Source organism: Rhinopithecus roxellana, chromosome 6 (assembly GCF_007565055.1).
Source record: "Rhinopithecus roxellana isolate Shanxi Qingling chromosome 6, ASM756505v1, whole genome shotgun sequence".
In the NCBI taxonomy this organism is placed as follows: Eukaryota; Metazoa; Chordata; class Mammalia; order Primates; family Cercopithecidae; genus Rhinopithecus; species Rhinopithecus roxellana.
In genome coordinates this window covers 51,108,679-51,123,153 of record NC_044554.1, presented here as the reverse complement: position 1 = coordinate 51,123,153, position 14,475 = coordinate 51,108,679, and the positions used below count along the sequence as shown (strand labels likewise).

General features: G+C 40.5%; 1 protein-coding gene across 2 annotated transcripts in view; it reads left to right on the top strand.

Moving 5' to 3' along the window:
- Positions 1–194: 194 nt before the first annotated feature.
- The window catches only part of MGAM (maltase-glucoamylase), a 119,629-nt gene continuing 105,348 nt past the window's right edge, over positions 195–14,475 (top strand). Inside the window, exons 1-3 of one of the 2 annotated variants that reach the window (XM_030932137.1) lie at positions 195–326; positions 758–810; positions 14,244–14,291. The gene's annotated coding sequence lies outside the window, so the exon portion shown is untranslated. The remainder of the gene's footprint in view (positions 327–757; positions 811–14,243; positions 14,292–14,475) is intronic. The other variant, XM_030932136.1, reaches the window with a different exon arrangement.

Below are 14,475 nucleotides of genomic sequence, written 5' to 3'. Positions count from 1 at the left end.
TATGTGAATACTAGGTGATGTGTTATTCCTAAAATTCTCTCTGTACTCATACGTGTGTGTGCATGTGTTCTTGTCTGTGGTGGTGAAGAGGAAGGAGTAGAAGACAGTGTAAAGATGCTGAATAATAGACATTTCACAAGACAAGGAAATGCTGTAATGTCCTGTGTACATTGTTTCTGCTCTTACCTTCCTCTGAACATTTCTGGGCAGAGAAATTACTCCTCCTCCAACCAACTCCTTTTTGCCCTTTGCAGGTGGCATGCGATGTTAAGGTCTTTTATATAGGACGAAAGAAGGAAAACAACTTGGCTGCAACAAAAACAGAGGTAAAAATTAATGTTTGTAGGCTATGAAGACTGTGAGAAATCATTTTGATAGGTAGGGGATGTAGATGCCATTTGCTTGTGAATGTGTGTGTGTGTGGCACACGCGCATGTGTGAGAGAAACAGAGAGAGAGGGGGAGAGAGAGAGAGAGACAGAGTCTTGTAGTAATGGTTTTTCTCCATTGGCCTGTGGAATCAGTTCAGTGTGGGATGTGTTGACTGTTTACTGTGGCTATTGCCTAAGGGTTGAGGAACTGGAGGAGTAGTTCTTAACAGAATTTAAGCTAATGATACTGCTTGTTGGATATTATTTCATTTTCAGAAAGGACTGGCTGAGGAGGGGTTGGGAAACTGACATTGGATGTCAGGTACTTATGTCAGCTTAGGCTCAAAGTAACATCATGAAGTACTCACGATCTTCCCTGATTTCCAGATAAGGCAACTGAGCTTCAGGAAATTGAAATGATTGTCCAAGTTCTGCAGAAAGTAAGTAGATGACCTCATATTTAAGCCCAGGCTAGTTTGATTTGAAACTCCATGTTCTTCCTTCTTTTTTTTTTTTTATTAGAGACAGGGTCTTGCTGTGCTGCCCAGGATGGAGTGCAGTGGTGCTGTCATAGCTCTCTGCAGCCTCAATCTCCTGGGCTCAAGTGATCCTCTTGCTGCTGTATGGGGGCTGAGAATCCCTAAAGAGCATTCTCCAAATTTTCCAAAATTCCTCAATTTTTATGGAAAATTCCCCAAATTTTCAGACTAAATCATTTGAAAATTTAACATGAAAATACTCTCCAAGCAATGATTTATCTTGAATGAAATACTATGTTTGACAATTTCATACTAAAAGGATACTTTTAGGGACACCTAATCCACCCACCGTTAATTACCAGTAAAATCCACACAGATAAAATTATTATTTTCTACAAGGATTTTATTCCAAGAAGGGAGAACACAAAGTCATGTTCCATGTAGGAGGAGGAAGAATGCACACTGGGCCTCATCTGTCCCTTCTGGGCTCAGCATTCAGAATGGGCTCTTCATGTGGGTCTGGCTTTGACAGAGAGTTTGAGGAAGCTCTGTGGGCAGGGACTTAAGGAGTGGCTAGCATTCCTCTGAGCACTTTGGGGAATGCACACCTATAAAACAGAGCAATATATTCTTGAATGCACTATTAAACTGGCACTGTAGTAAATAAAGGGTTTAGTAATCACAGGGCTGGCCAAACAAGAGCAGGGAAAATCTTCTCAATCCCATCTCCCCCAGGATTCAAAGGCTGAGGTTTGTAAAGGGTACTTTGGTGAGTATGGGGCTGGAGAATTTGTGTAATTGATTGGCGGGGAATGAAATCACAGGAGCACCTAAAACTGTCTTTGTGCAGCTGAGTCAGTTCCCGGGAGGGGTGTGTGTGTTGGGGGAGCCTCAAGACTAGGTGGTGTCTCTTGGTCTACTGAAATGCTAGCAAATATCTAGAAGACCAGTTATTTAGGTTTCACAATAGTGATCGATATGGTTAGGCTTTGTGTCTGAACCCAAATCTCATCTTGAATTGTAATCACCATAATCCCTACATGTCAAGGGAGGGACCAGGTGGGAGGTGATTGGATCATGGGAGTGGTTTCCCCCATGCTGTTCTCTTGATAGTGAGTGAGTTCTCGCGAGATCTGATGGTTTTATAAAGCAGTTTTCCCTGCTCTTGCTCACTCTCTGTCTGGCATGCCGCCATGTTAAGATGTGCCTGAGTCTCCTTCCACCATGATTGTTTCCTGAGGCCTCCCCGGCCTTGCGGAACTGTGAGTCAACTAAACCTCTTTTCTTTATAAATTACCCAGTCTCAGGTATGTCTTTATAGCAGTGTGAAAACAGACCAATACAGTGATGTTATCTTTGGTAGCTGAGGAAGTTATAAATTTTGTGACATTGGTTATGTGACTGGGGCAGCAAGCAACTTACAGAAAACAAACTAAGCCATGGCGGGACATGGTTTATGCCTATTCTTTAGCAAAGTCCAAGCCCCTACCATAATTCCAACCTTGCCTTATGAATGTGGCTTTAAGCTCCAGGCAAGGAGGGGGATCATTTTCCCTTGACTCCAAGTTTAACTATAAACTAAATCCCTCTCGTAGTTATGTTGGCCTTTGTAGTAGAATAAGCAAAAAGCCAACCAAAAAAAAAAAAAAAAAACAAAAATCCCCCAGAAAACATAATTTAGCCTGGGAGGTTAGAAGCAAGATGGAGTCAGTCATGTTAGATTTCTCTTATTTTTAATTCTGCAAAGGCCATTCAAGAGTCACCAGACTGTTAAAGGATTTCCATACTGCAAACAAGCTTAAGGACACCTGAAAGAAGAAAGAAGAAAACTATTTTTAAAACATTTTTAAAACAACTTCCTTCCATCACAATCATCAGATTGTGCTACGAAATGTCAATGAGTTCCTGAGAGATTCGGAGTCACTGCAAGATACCTGGGCTCCTTTGGAATACTGGAGTCATTTATTTTTTGCTCTTTATCATCTACAAATTGTGTCTGTGTTCTCTTACCAGACACACGGAGTGTCCTTACCACTGATTAAACATTCAGTGCCTGGAGGGGATGCAGTGGGTCATGGGAGCTGACTTTTCCTTCCAAAAGTCGTAGGGATGTCCTTCTTAGAGCAAGACCACGATTACTAATTAACTAAAAATTCTGATGCTGGAAATAAAGCTGGCCATTCATTTGTATTTGAAAGCCATTAACATTTTCTTGATAGGTCAGTAAATAGTTACCAGATCTTTGGTTGCTTTGGTGAACTGTGCTCCTCTGCTTTTATTGCTAAGCCATCCTTCAGATAGAGAGGGAGCGGCTGCAGGAGGTAATGAGGTATGTTTGTGAACCTTGGGTTCTTTTATGGTTACAGATGTGTGTCTACAAGTGTGTGTGAATTTGAGTTGGTCTCTTTTAGTCAAAATGCCCTTGTCAATTTGTTAGACACAGACAAAGATAAGTAACACCAATAATAAATCAAAAATTATGCAGATGCATACACATGGAACAAAATTCTCATTTATCTTTTTTTCTTAGTGTGTGCATATTTTTCTGAACTAAGGCCGGATCTATAAGCCTGATTGTAGTGAAACCTGTGTGTTTATATGTGTGTTTCTGTGTGAGGTGTGATGAATTACTTAATACTTAGGTTGAGGTAGCAGGCAGAAATTCTTTCAGATTCTGGAAATGAGGTGAGAGAAATGAATAAAAGGAGTTAGAATTTGGGAGTGAGTTTAGAGCATTTCTCTCTGAAAGGATGTGGAGTTATGATTGAGAAAATGTAATTGGAGAACCAATTATAGTCAGAAAATTGAGAAATCTATCACTATGCTTATGAGTTTGGTACCTCTGTTGATCAAATACAGAATAATTTTAGAGAATAGACTGAGGGTGTGTGTAACATACTGGGATGCATTTATGAGTTCGTATGCACTGGGGGTTAGGAGTGGTTTCCTGTGGAATCTGGAAGGAGGTCATAAAGAGAAAGGTAGGGTATCTGTCCTGGCAGTCATGTGTGGTGTAGAATGGGAATGCCCGTGGGAAGAGGAGAAGGTGATAAATTGTTTTTGGCCCTCCCTGGTAATACTTAAAATAAAAAAAAAATTGGATCCTTACTAGTTGCCAGAGTCTAGCTAGACACATGCAGGCATTTCTTTTCTGACTGGTTACAGAGGTGGGAAGGGAGAGTTACTCTTGGGGAAGAGAAAGAAATTGAGACTAATCCCCATGAGTCTCCCTGAAAAAGGATATCAGTAGGTTCTTGTTGCAGAATCTGATCAGTGGCTTTGCTGGGTGAGGAGGACTTCCCAGTGTCCAAACTGTCTACAGTCTGTGTCCTGGTGTGGGACAATAAGTGTACGTCTGCAGGTGTGCCAAGAGGGGGTGAGATGGAGAGGGGGTCTTTGGTTTGTTGTGCTGGTAGGACCCTGTGCTACCAGGGACCAAATGAAGTGCTACACTAAATTTAAGACAGCTCATTGCTATTTCACTCACACTCTGACAAGATGCCAATGATCATTTTTTATTATCAGGAATTCCCTCACAAATAAATTTTAATGAGCTAATAAAATTACTATAAAAATTGTTCTGTAAGCAGGGAATGGAACTAGAATAAGAAATTTTCCATTTAAAATTAGTTCAGGTGGCAGCTGTGGAATGTGATGAGAAATATAAGCCTTCGCATACTCTGTTGCTGGGCTCGAGGAGGAGTTAGCTGTCTCCTAGAGATGATCCCTTTGCAGTTCAGATGGGGAAACTGAGACCCAGAGGGGTTAAGTTGTTTTTCCAAGGTCACACAGCAGGCTAGGGTAAGAGCTTACTCTTAGATCTCTCACTTTGGATGTGACCAGACTTGCAAGGAAAAAGCCATTCATTAGCTACCTTATCCCTTCCCACTCACCAAGCAGCTGGGAAAGGATGACCCAACCTACTAATATTGCCCAGCATTTTTGATGAATAGCTATGGCTTGCTGGGGTCCTCTTTGCAAGTTGTTCTTGGTCTATCTACAATGAATCCTCTTTTCCACTAGATCTCATGCCTTGTGTTAGCAAAGGATTTTAAAAGAATGGCTTAGACCTCCATATACACATCAAACACTGGCCATAATGCTGAAAAGAGGACAAATATCTAGTTTTTCCAAATTAATTTAGATAGCCATTTTAGTAATTTGGGCCCCCATGTGGTTTGTCTACTTTGCCTAAAGAACTATAATGGTACCAGGACAATGAGCTTTGACAATTATTCATATACTAAATAATTCAAGAAGAAAAAAAATTCTATTGCTTTTGCATAATGTATATATATTAATAATTCTTTTTTTAAATTTTACTTTAAATTCTGGGATACATGTGCAGAACGTGCAGGTCTGTTTCATGGGTATACATGTACCATGGTGGTTTGCTGCACTTATCAACCCATCATCTAGGCCCCACATGCATTAGGTATTTGTCATAATTCTCTCCATCCCCTAGTCCCCCATCCCCTAACAGGCCCCGGTGTGTGATGTTCCCCTCCCCATGTCCGTGTGTTCTCATTGTTCAACTCCCACTTATGAGTGAGAACATGTAGTGTTTGGTTTTCTGTTCCTGTGTTAGTTTGCTGAGAATGATGGCTTCCAGTTTCATCCATGTCCCTGCAAAGGACATGAACTCATTCTTTTATATGACTGCATAGTATTCTATGGTGTATATGTGCCACATTTTCTTTATTCAGTTTATTATTGATGGGCATTTGGGTTGGTTCCATGTCTTTGCTATTGTAAATAGTGCTGCAGTAAACATACATGTGCATGTGTCTTTATAGTAGAATGATTTATAATCCTTTGAGTATATACCCAGTAATGGGATTGCTGGGTCAAATGGTATTTCTAGTTGTAGACCCTTAAGGAATTGCCACACTGTCTTCCACAATGGTTGAACTAATTTACACGCCAAACAGTGTAAAAGTGTTCCTATATATATAGTAATAATTCTTACATTTCAGTATGATTTTTTTTCTGACCAACCTAATTAAAATTGCAACCCTTACCCCAACATTCCTCATTTACCCCCCCCCACTTTTTCTCCATATACTTATACAGTATAACCTATTGTATATTTATTTATTTTGTTTATTGTCTCTTTTTTCTACTCATGGGAATGTAAGTCTCATGAGGGCAGGGATTTTTATCTGTTTTGTTCATTGTATAGCCAGTGTTTGAAAGAATGCTTGGCACATTGTAGGGACTTAATAAATAATTCATGAATGAATAAATAAACTGCAAACAGATTTCTTTCTTCCAGAGATGTAGCTTAGATAATGATGAATGAATGTGGCAAATAAGGCACATCAGTAGCTTCTTCCAGGTCTCCCAGAGAATTTAAAACAGTGCTATGGGCCATAAATTTAATGTGGTTTTATTTGATAAAACTACAATCTCGGCGGAGCAAGATGGCCGAATAGGAACAGCTCCAGTCTCCAACTCCCAGCACGAGCGACACAGAAGACCGGTGATTTCTGCATTTTCAACTGAGGTACTGGGGTCATCTCACTAGGGAGTGCCGGACAATCGGTGCTGGTCAGCTGCTGCAGCCTGACCAGCGAGAGCTGAAGCAGGGCGAGGCATCGCCTCACCTGGAAGCGCAAGGGGGAAGGGGATCCGTTTTCCTAGCCAGGGGAACTGAGACACACAACACCTGGAAAATCGGGTAACTCCCACCCCAATACTGCGCTGTAAGCATACAGGCACACCAGAATATATCCCACACCTGGCCGGGAGGGTCCCACGCCCACGAAGCCTCCCTCACTGCTAACACAGCAGTCTGCCGCGATCTATCCCCAAGGCAGCAGCGAGGCTGGGGGAGGGGCGCCCGCCATTGCTGAGGCTTAAGTAGGTAAACAAAGCCGCTGGGAAGCTCGAACTGGGTGGAGCTCACAGCAGCTCAAGGAAGCCTGCCTGTCTCTGTAGTCTCCACCTCTGGGGACAGCGCACAGCTGAAGACCAACAGGGGAAGTAGCAGGAGCCGGTGCAGATGCGAACGACTCTGTCTGACAGCTTTGGGGAGAGCCGTGGATCTCCCAACGCGGAGGTTGAGATCTGAGAACGGACAGACTGCCTGCTCAGGTGTGTCCCTGACCCCTGAGTAGCCTAGCTGGGAGAAATCCCCCACTAGGGGCAGTCTGACACCCCACACCTCACAGGGTGGAGTACACCCCTGAGAGGAAACTTCCAAAGGAAGAATCAGACAGATACACTCGCTGTTCAGCAATATTCTATCTTCGGCAACCTCTGCTGCTGATACCCAGGCAAACAGGGTCTGGAGTGGACCTCAAGCAATCTCCAACAGACCAACAGACAGTCCTTCTGACTGTCAGAAGGAAAACTATCAAACAGGAAGGACACCTATACCAAAACCCCATCAGTACGTCACCACCATCAAAGACCAGAGACAGATAAAACCACAAAGATGGGGAAGAAGCAGGGCAGAAAAGCTGGAAACTCAAAAAATAAGAGCGCATCTCCCCCTGCAAAGGAGCGCAGCCCATCGCCAGCAACGGATCAAAGCTGGTCGGAGAATGACTTGGACGAGAGGAGAGAAGAAGGCTTCAGTCCATCAAACTTATCAGAGCTAAAGGAGGAATTACGTACCCAGCGCAAAGAAACTAAAAATCTTGAAAAAAGAGTGGAAGAATTGACAGCTAGACTAATTAATGCAGAGAAGATCATAAACGAAATGACAGAGATGAAAACCATGACACGAGAAATACGTGACAAATGCACAAGCTTCAGTAACCGACTCAATCAACTGGAAGAAAGAGTATCAGCGATTGAAGATCAAATGAATGAAATGAAGCGAGAAGAGAAACCAAAAGAAAAAAGAAGAAAAAGAAATGAGCAAAGCCTGCAAGAAGTATGGGATTACGTAAAAAGACCAAATCTACGCCTGACTGGGGTGCCTGAAAGTGAGGGGGAAAATGGAACCAAGTTGGAAAACACTCTTCAGGAAATCATCCAGGAGAACTTCCCCAACCTAGTAGGGCAGGCCAACATTCAAATTCAGGAAATACAGAGAACGCCACAAAGATACTCCTCCAGAAGAGCAACTCCAAGACACATAATTGCCAGATTCACCAAAGTTGAAATGAAGGAAAAAATCTTAAGGGCAGCCAGAGAGAAAGGTCGGGTTACCCACAAAGGGAAGCCCATCAGACTAACAGCAGATCTCTCGGCAGAAACTCTACAAGCCAGAAGAGAGTGGGGGCCAATATTCAACATTCTTAAAGAAAAGAATTTTAAACCCAGAATTTCATATCCAGCCAAACTAAGTTTCATCAGTGAAGGAGAAATAAAATCCTTTACAGATAAGCAAATGCTTAGAGATTTTGTCACCACCAGGCCTGCCTTACAAGAGACCCTGAAGAAAGCCCTAAACATGGAAAGGAACAACCGGTACCAGCCATCGCAAAAACACGCCAAAATGTAAAGACCATCGAGGCTAGGAAGAAACTGCATCAACTAACGAGCAAAATAACCAGTTAATATCATAATGGCAGGATCAAGTTCACACATAACAATATTAACCTTAAATGTTAATGGACTAAATGCTCCAATTAAAAGACACAGACTGGCAAACTGGATAAAGAGTCAAGACCCATCAGTCTGCTGTATTCAGGAGACCCATCTCACATGCAGAGACATACATAGGCTCAAAATAAAGGGATGGAGGAAGATCTACCAAGCAAATGGAGAACACAAAAAAGCAGGGGTTGCAATCCTTGTCTCTGATAAAACAGACTTTAAACCATCAAAGATCAAAAGAGACAAAGAAGGCCATTACATAATGGTAAAGGGATCAATTCAACAGGAAGAGCTAACTCTCCTAAATATATATGCACCCAATACAGGAGCACCCAGATTCATAAAGCAAGTCCTTAGGGACTTACAAAGAGACTTAGACTCCCATACAATAATAATGGGAGACTTCAACACTCCACTGTCAACATTAGACAGATCAACGAGACAGAAAGTTAACAAGGATATCCAGGAATTGAACTCATCTCTGCACCAAGCGGACCTAATAGACATCTATAGAACTCTCCACCCCAAATCAACAGAATATACATTCTTCTCAGCACCACATCGCACTTATTCCAAAATTGACCACATAATTGGAAGTAAAGAACTCCTCAGCAAATGTAAAAGAACAGAAATTATAACAAACTGTCTCTCAGACCACAGTGCAATCAAACTAGAACTCAGGACTAAGAAACTCAATCAAAACCGCTCAACTACATGGAAACTGAACAACCTGCTCCTGAATGACTACTGGGTACATAACGAAATGAAAGCGGAAATAAAGATGTTCTTTGAAACCAATGAGAACAAAGATACAACATACCAGAATCTCTGGGACACATTTAAAGCAGTGTGTAGAGGGAAATTTATAGCACTAAATGCCCACAAGAGAAAGCAGGAAAGATCTAAAATTGACACTCTAACATCACAATTAAAAGAACTAGAGAGGCAAGAGCAAACACATTCAAAAGCTAGCAGAAGGCAAGAAATAACTAAGATCAGAGCTGAACTGAAGGAGATAGAGACACAAAAAACCCTCCAAAAAATCAATGAATCCAGGAGTTGGTTTTTTGAAAAGATCAACAAAATTGACAGACCGCTAGCAAGGCTAATAAAGAAGAAAAGAGAGAGGAATCAAATAGATGCAATAAAAAATGATAAAGGGGATATCACCACTGACCCCACAGAAATACAAACTACCATCAGAGAATACTATAAACGCCTCTACGCAAATCAACTAGAAAATCTAGAAGAAATGGATAATTTCCTGGACACTTACACTCTCCCAAGGCTAAACCAGGAAGAAGTTGAATCCCTGAATAGACCAATAGCAGGCTCTGAAATTGAGGCAACAATTAATAGCCTACCCACCAAAAAAAGTCCAGGACCAGATGGATTCACAGCTGAATTCTACCAGAGGTACAAGGAGGAGCTGGTACCATTCCTTCTGAAACTATTCCAATCCATAGAAAAAGAGGGAATCCTCCCTAACTCATTTTATGAGGCCAACATCATCCTGATACCAAAGCCTGGCAGAGACACAACAAAAAAAGAGAATTTTAGACCAATATCCCTGATGAACATTGATGCAAAAATTCTCAATAAAATACTGGCAAACCGGATTCAGCAGCACATCAAAAAGCTTATCCACCATGATCAAGTGGGCTTCATCCCTGGGATGCAAGGCTGGTTCAACATTCGCAAATCAATAAACGTAATCCAGCATATAAACAGAACCAAAGACAAGAACCACATGATTGTCTCAATAGATGCAGAAAAGGCTTTTGACAAAATTCAACAGCCCTTCATGCTAAAAACGCTCAATAAATTCGGTATTGATGGAACGTATCTCAAAATAATAAGAGCTATTTATGACAAACCCACAGCTAATATCATACTGAATGGGCAAAAACTGGAAAAATTCCCTTTGAAAACTGGCACAAGACAGGGATGCCCTCTCTCACCACTCCTATTCAACATAGTGTTGGAAGTTCTGGCTAGGGCAATCAGGCAAGAGAAAGAAATCAAGGGTATCCAGGTAGGAAAAGAAGAAGTCAAATTGTCCCTGTTTGCAGATGACATGATTGTATATTTAGAAAACCCCATCGTCTCAGCCCAAAATCTCCTTAAGCTGATAAGCAACTTCAGCAAAGTCTCAGGATACAAAATTAATGTGCAAAAATCACAAGCATTCTTATACACCAGTAACAGACAAGCAGAGAGCCAAATCAGGAATGAACTTCCATTCACAATTGCTTCAAAGAGAATAAAATACCTAGGAATCCAGCTTACAAGGGATGTAAAGGACCTCTTCAAGGAGAACTACAAACCACTGCTCAGTGAAATCAAAGAGGACACAAACAAATGGAAGAACATACCATGCTCGTGGATAGGAAGAATCAATATCGTGAAAATGGCCATACTGCCCAAGGTTATTTCTAGATTCAATGCCATCCCCATCAAGCTACCAATGAGTTTCTTCACAGAATTGGAAAAAACTGCTTTAAAGTTCATATGGAACCAAAAAAGAGCCCGCATTGCCAAGACAATCCTAAGTCAAAAGGACAAAGCTGGAGGCGTCACGCTACCTGACTTCAAACTATACTACAAGGCTACAGTAACCAAAACAGCATGGTACTGGTACCAAAACAGAGCTATAGACCAATGGAACAGAACAGAGTCCTCAGAAATAATACCGCACATCTACAGCCATCTGATCTTTGACAAACCTGAGAGAAACAAGAAATGGGGAAAGGATTCCCTATTTAATAAATGGTGCTGGGAAAATTGGCTAGCCATAAGTAGAAAGCTGAAACTGGATCCTTTCCTTACCCCTTATACGAAGATTAATTCAAGATGGATTAGAGACTTAAATGTTAGACCTAATACCATAAAAACCCTAGAAGAAAATCTAGGTAGTACCATTCAGGACATAGGCATGGGCAAGGACTTCATGTCTAAAACACCAAAAGCAACGGCAGCAAAAGCAAAAATTGACAAATGGGATCTAATTAAACTAAAGAGCTTTTGCACAGCAAAAGAAACTACCATCAGAGTGAACAGGCAACCTACAGAATGGAAGAAAATTTTTGCAACCTACTCATCTGACAAAGGGCTAATATCCAGAATCTACAAAGAACTCAAACAAATATACGAGAAAAAAACAAACAACCCCATCAAAAAGTGGGGAAAGGATATGAACAGACATTTCTCAAAAGCAGATATTCATACAGCCAACAGACACATGAAAAAATGCTCATCGTCACTCGCCATCAGAGAAATGCAAATCAAAACCACAATGAGATACCATCTCACACCAGTTAGAATGGCAATCATTAAGAAGTCAGGAAACAACAGGTGTTGGAGAGGATGTGGAGAAATAGGAACACTTTTACACTGTTGGTGGGATTGTAAACTAGTTCAACCATTATGGAAAACAGTATGGCAATTCCTCAAGGATCTAGAACTAGATGTACCATATGACCCAGCCATCCCACTACTGGGTATATACCCAAAGGATTATAAATTATTCTACTACAAAGACACATGCACACGTATGTTTATTGCGGCACTATTCACAATAGCAAAGACTTGGAATCAACCCAAATGTCCATCTGTGACAGACTGGATTAAGAAAATGTGGCACATATACACCATGGAATACTATGCAGCCATCAAAAAGGATGAGTTTGCGTCCTTTGTAGGGACATGGATGCAGCTGGAAACCATCATTCTTAGCAAACTATCACAAGAACAGAAAACCAAACACCGCATGTTCTCACTCATAGGTGGGAACTGAACAATGAGATCACTTGGACTCGGGAAGGGGAACATCACGCACTGGGGCCTATCATGGGGAGGGGGGAGGAGGGAGGGATTGCATTGGGGAGTTATACATGATATAAATGATGAATTGATGGGTGCTGACGAGTTGATGGGTGCAGCACACCAACATGGCATAAGTATACATATGTAACAAACCTGCACGTTATGCACATGTACCCTAGAACTTAAAGTATAATAAAAAAAAAAAAAAAAAAAAAAAAACCTACAATCTCACAGAAAGCCCAAGCTGGTGTACACTGTGGGGCATTATAGCATAGACTATAGAGTAACAGTTGAAAGCCATGGCTGTGGAGTCCAAAGGGCAGGTGTTCAAATTGGGGCTTTGCTCCTTATCAGCTGTATGACATCAGGCAGGTTATTTGATATTTCTGAAGCTTAATTTTTTCATCTGCAAGTGAGGATAGTAGCCATAATCAACTTGCAGTTGTTATAAAAATTGCATGTGACAAATTATGGAAGCCTCTTAGGATATCTTCTCAATCACTGTTAACCATTATTATCATTAGCACTAAAATTGCATAATTATATATTTGTCCTATAAAAATAATAGTCAAAGATTAAGGACAGATTGCCAAGTAGCGTTTTTTTTTTTTTAAAAAAACATTTTTAAAAGCACTTAACCCTATTTAAATTATTTCCTTTTTTATTTGCCTCTTGCCATTTTTCTTGATCTTAGTTTTTCTTCAATTGCATTTCTAATTGAGATAGGAAGCTTCACCATCAAGGGTTCTATACTGCAGGAAGTAAGGTCAATCAGATAATGCTGGAGTTTTTTTTTAAGGTTTAAGGAAACCTTTCTCTTGTATAGCTAGAAAACAGATATTATTGTTCTGTAGAGCAAGTAACCATATTTGAATATATAGAGCAAAAGGACTATTGATAAACAGCAAGTTTTAAAAAAAATGTTAATGATATTTTGTTAAAAAGTCATATTTACCTATGCATATTAGTTATCTATTGCAGGGTAACAAATTACCTTACAATTTTGTAGTTTAACACAACAAACATTTATTATCTCCCAATTTATACAAGTCAGAAATATGGGAGTGGGTTAGCTGAGTGGTGCTGATTCAGGGTCTCTCATGAGTCCAGCCGAGACGTCAGCCGGGACTGCAGTCATGTGAAGGCTTGAATGGGGATAGAGGCCTGCTTTCAAGGGGGCTCACTCAGATGGCTCTTAGCAGAAGACCTCAGTTCTTTGCTAGAAATTCCATAGTCTTGCTTGAATGTTATGATGGCATGGCAACTGTTTTCTTCAGGAATTGATCCAAGAGAAAGAGCAAGGAGGAAGCTGTAAAGCCTAGTCTTGGAAGTTAGATGCCATCCCTTCTCCATATCCTATCTGTTGAGAGTGAGTCACTAAGTCCAGCTCATCCTCAAAGGGTGGAGTTGTGGGGACTTGGCCTACCTCTTCAAGAGAGGAGTATCAAATAATTTGTGAAATTAAAAATACCTGCCATGTCATGATTTTTAAGTAACATTGTATTATATTTTACTTCACATATTTACTGAGTACTATCTCTATGGATATTTACACTGTCCTCAATCTTTTGCTGTTACATGTAATACTGTGATGAAAACCCTTTATTTGTGTATACATTGATTCCCAAATGTGTAAGTGTATTTATGGGATGAATTTCTGTAAATGCAATTGCTGGGTAATGGGCATGAGTAATTTTAATAGTTTTTGCCGAGTCTTCATTGAGCATAGGGTGTTTATAGTTTGACCAGCAATGGGTGGATGTTTCTTCACAGTGTCTAACATAGTGTGTTAATAAACATTTGGAAAAAAATTAAATAGTATTATAAAAAGCAGTCTCACATCTTACAACTATTAGCATCTACCAAACAGGAGACATGGTCACTTGGATAGACATTCTAACTCCCCTTCTTATCAGTGAACATAAGATCACTCTTTGCTTTATTAGTTCATTTAATTATACCAGGCATGAGAGGTTATTAATCTTTATGGAATTTAACAAGCAAGTTTAATTTTATAGGATTCCTTATGAAGCTCTTTGGAATGTGAGATCGTGGAGACAGTCATGGTAAGAAAGACTAGAATTGGAGTAATTTATTCTAGAAAACACAAGGCAATCCTTGTTGTAGAGAAAGATTGCTTTCACAGCTCCATTTCCTTTTGCATAGTAAGATGGCATTATGTTGACTAATAACAGTTTCTTATCAATGTATGAGAAGTAAGTCCTCTTATTCAACCAGTCCGTGGATAAA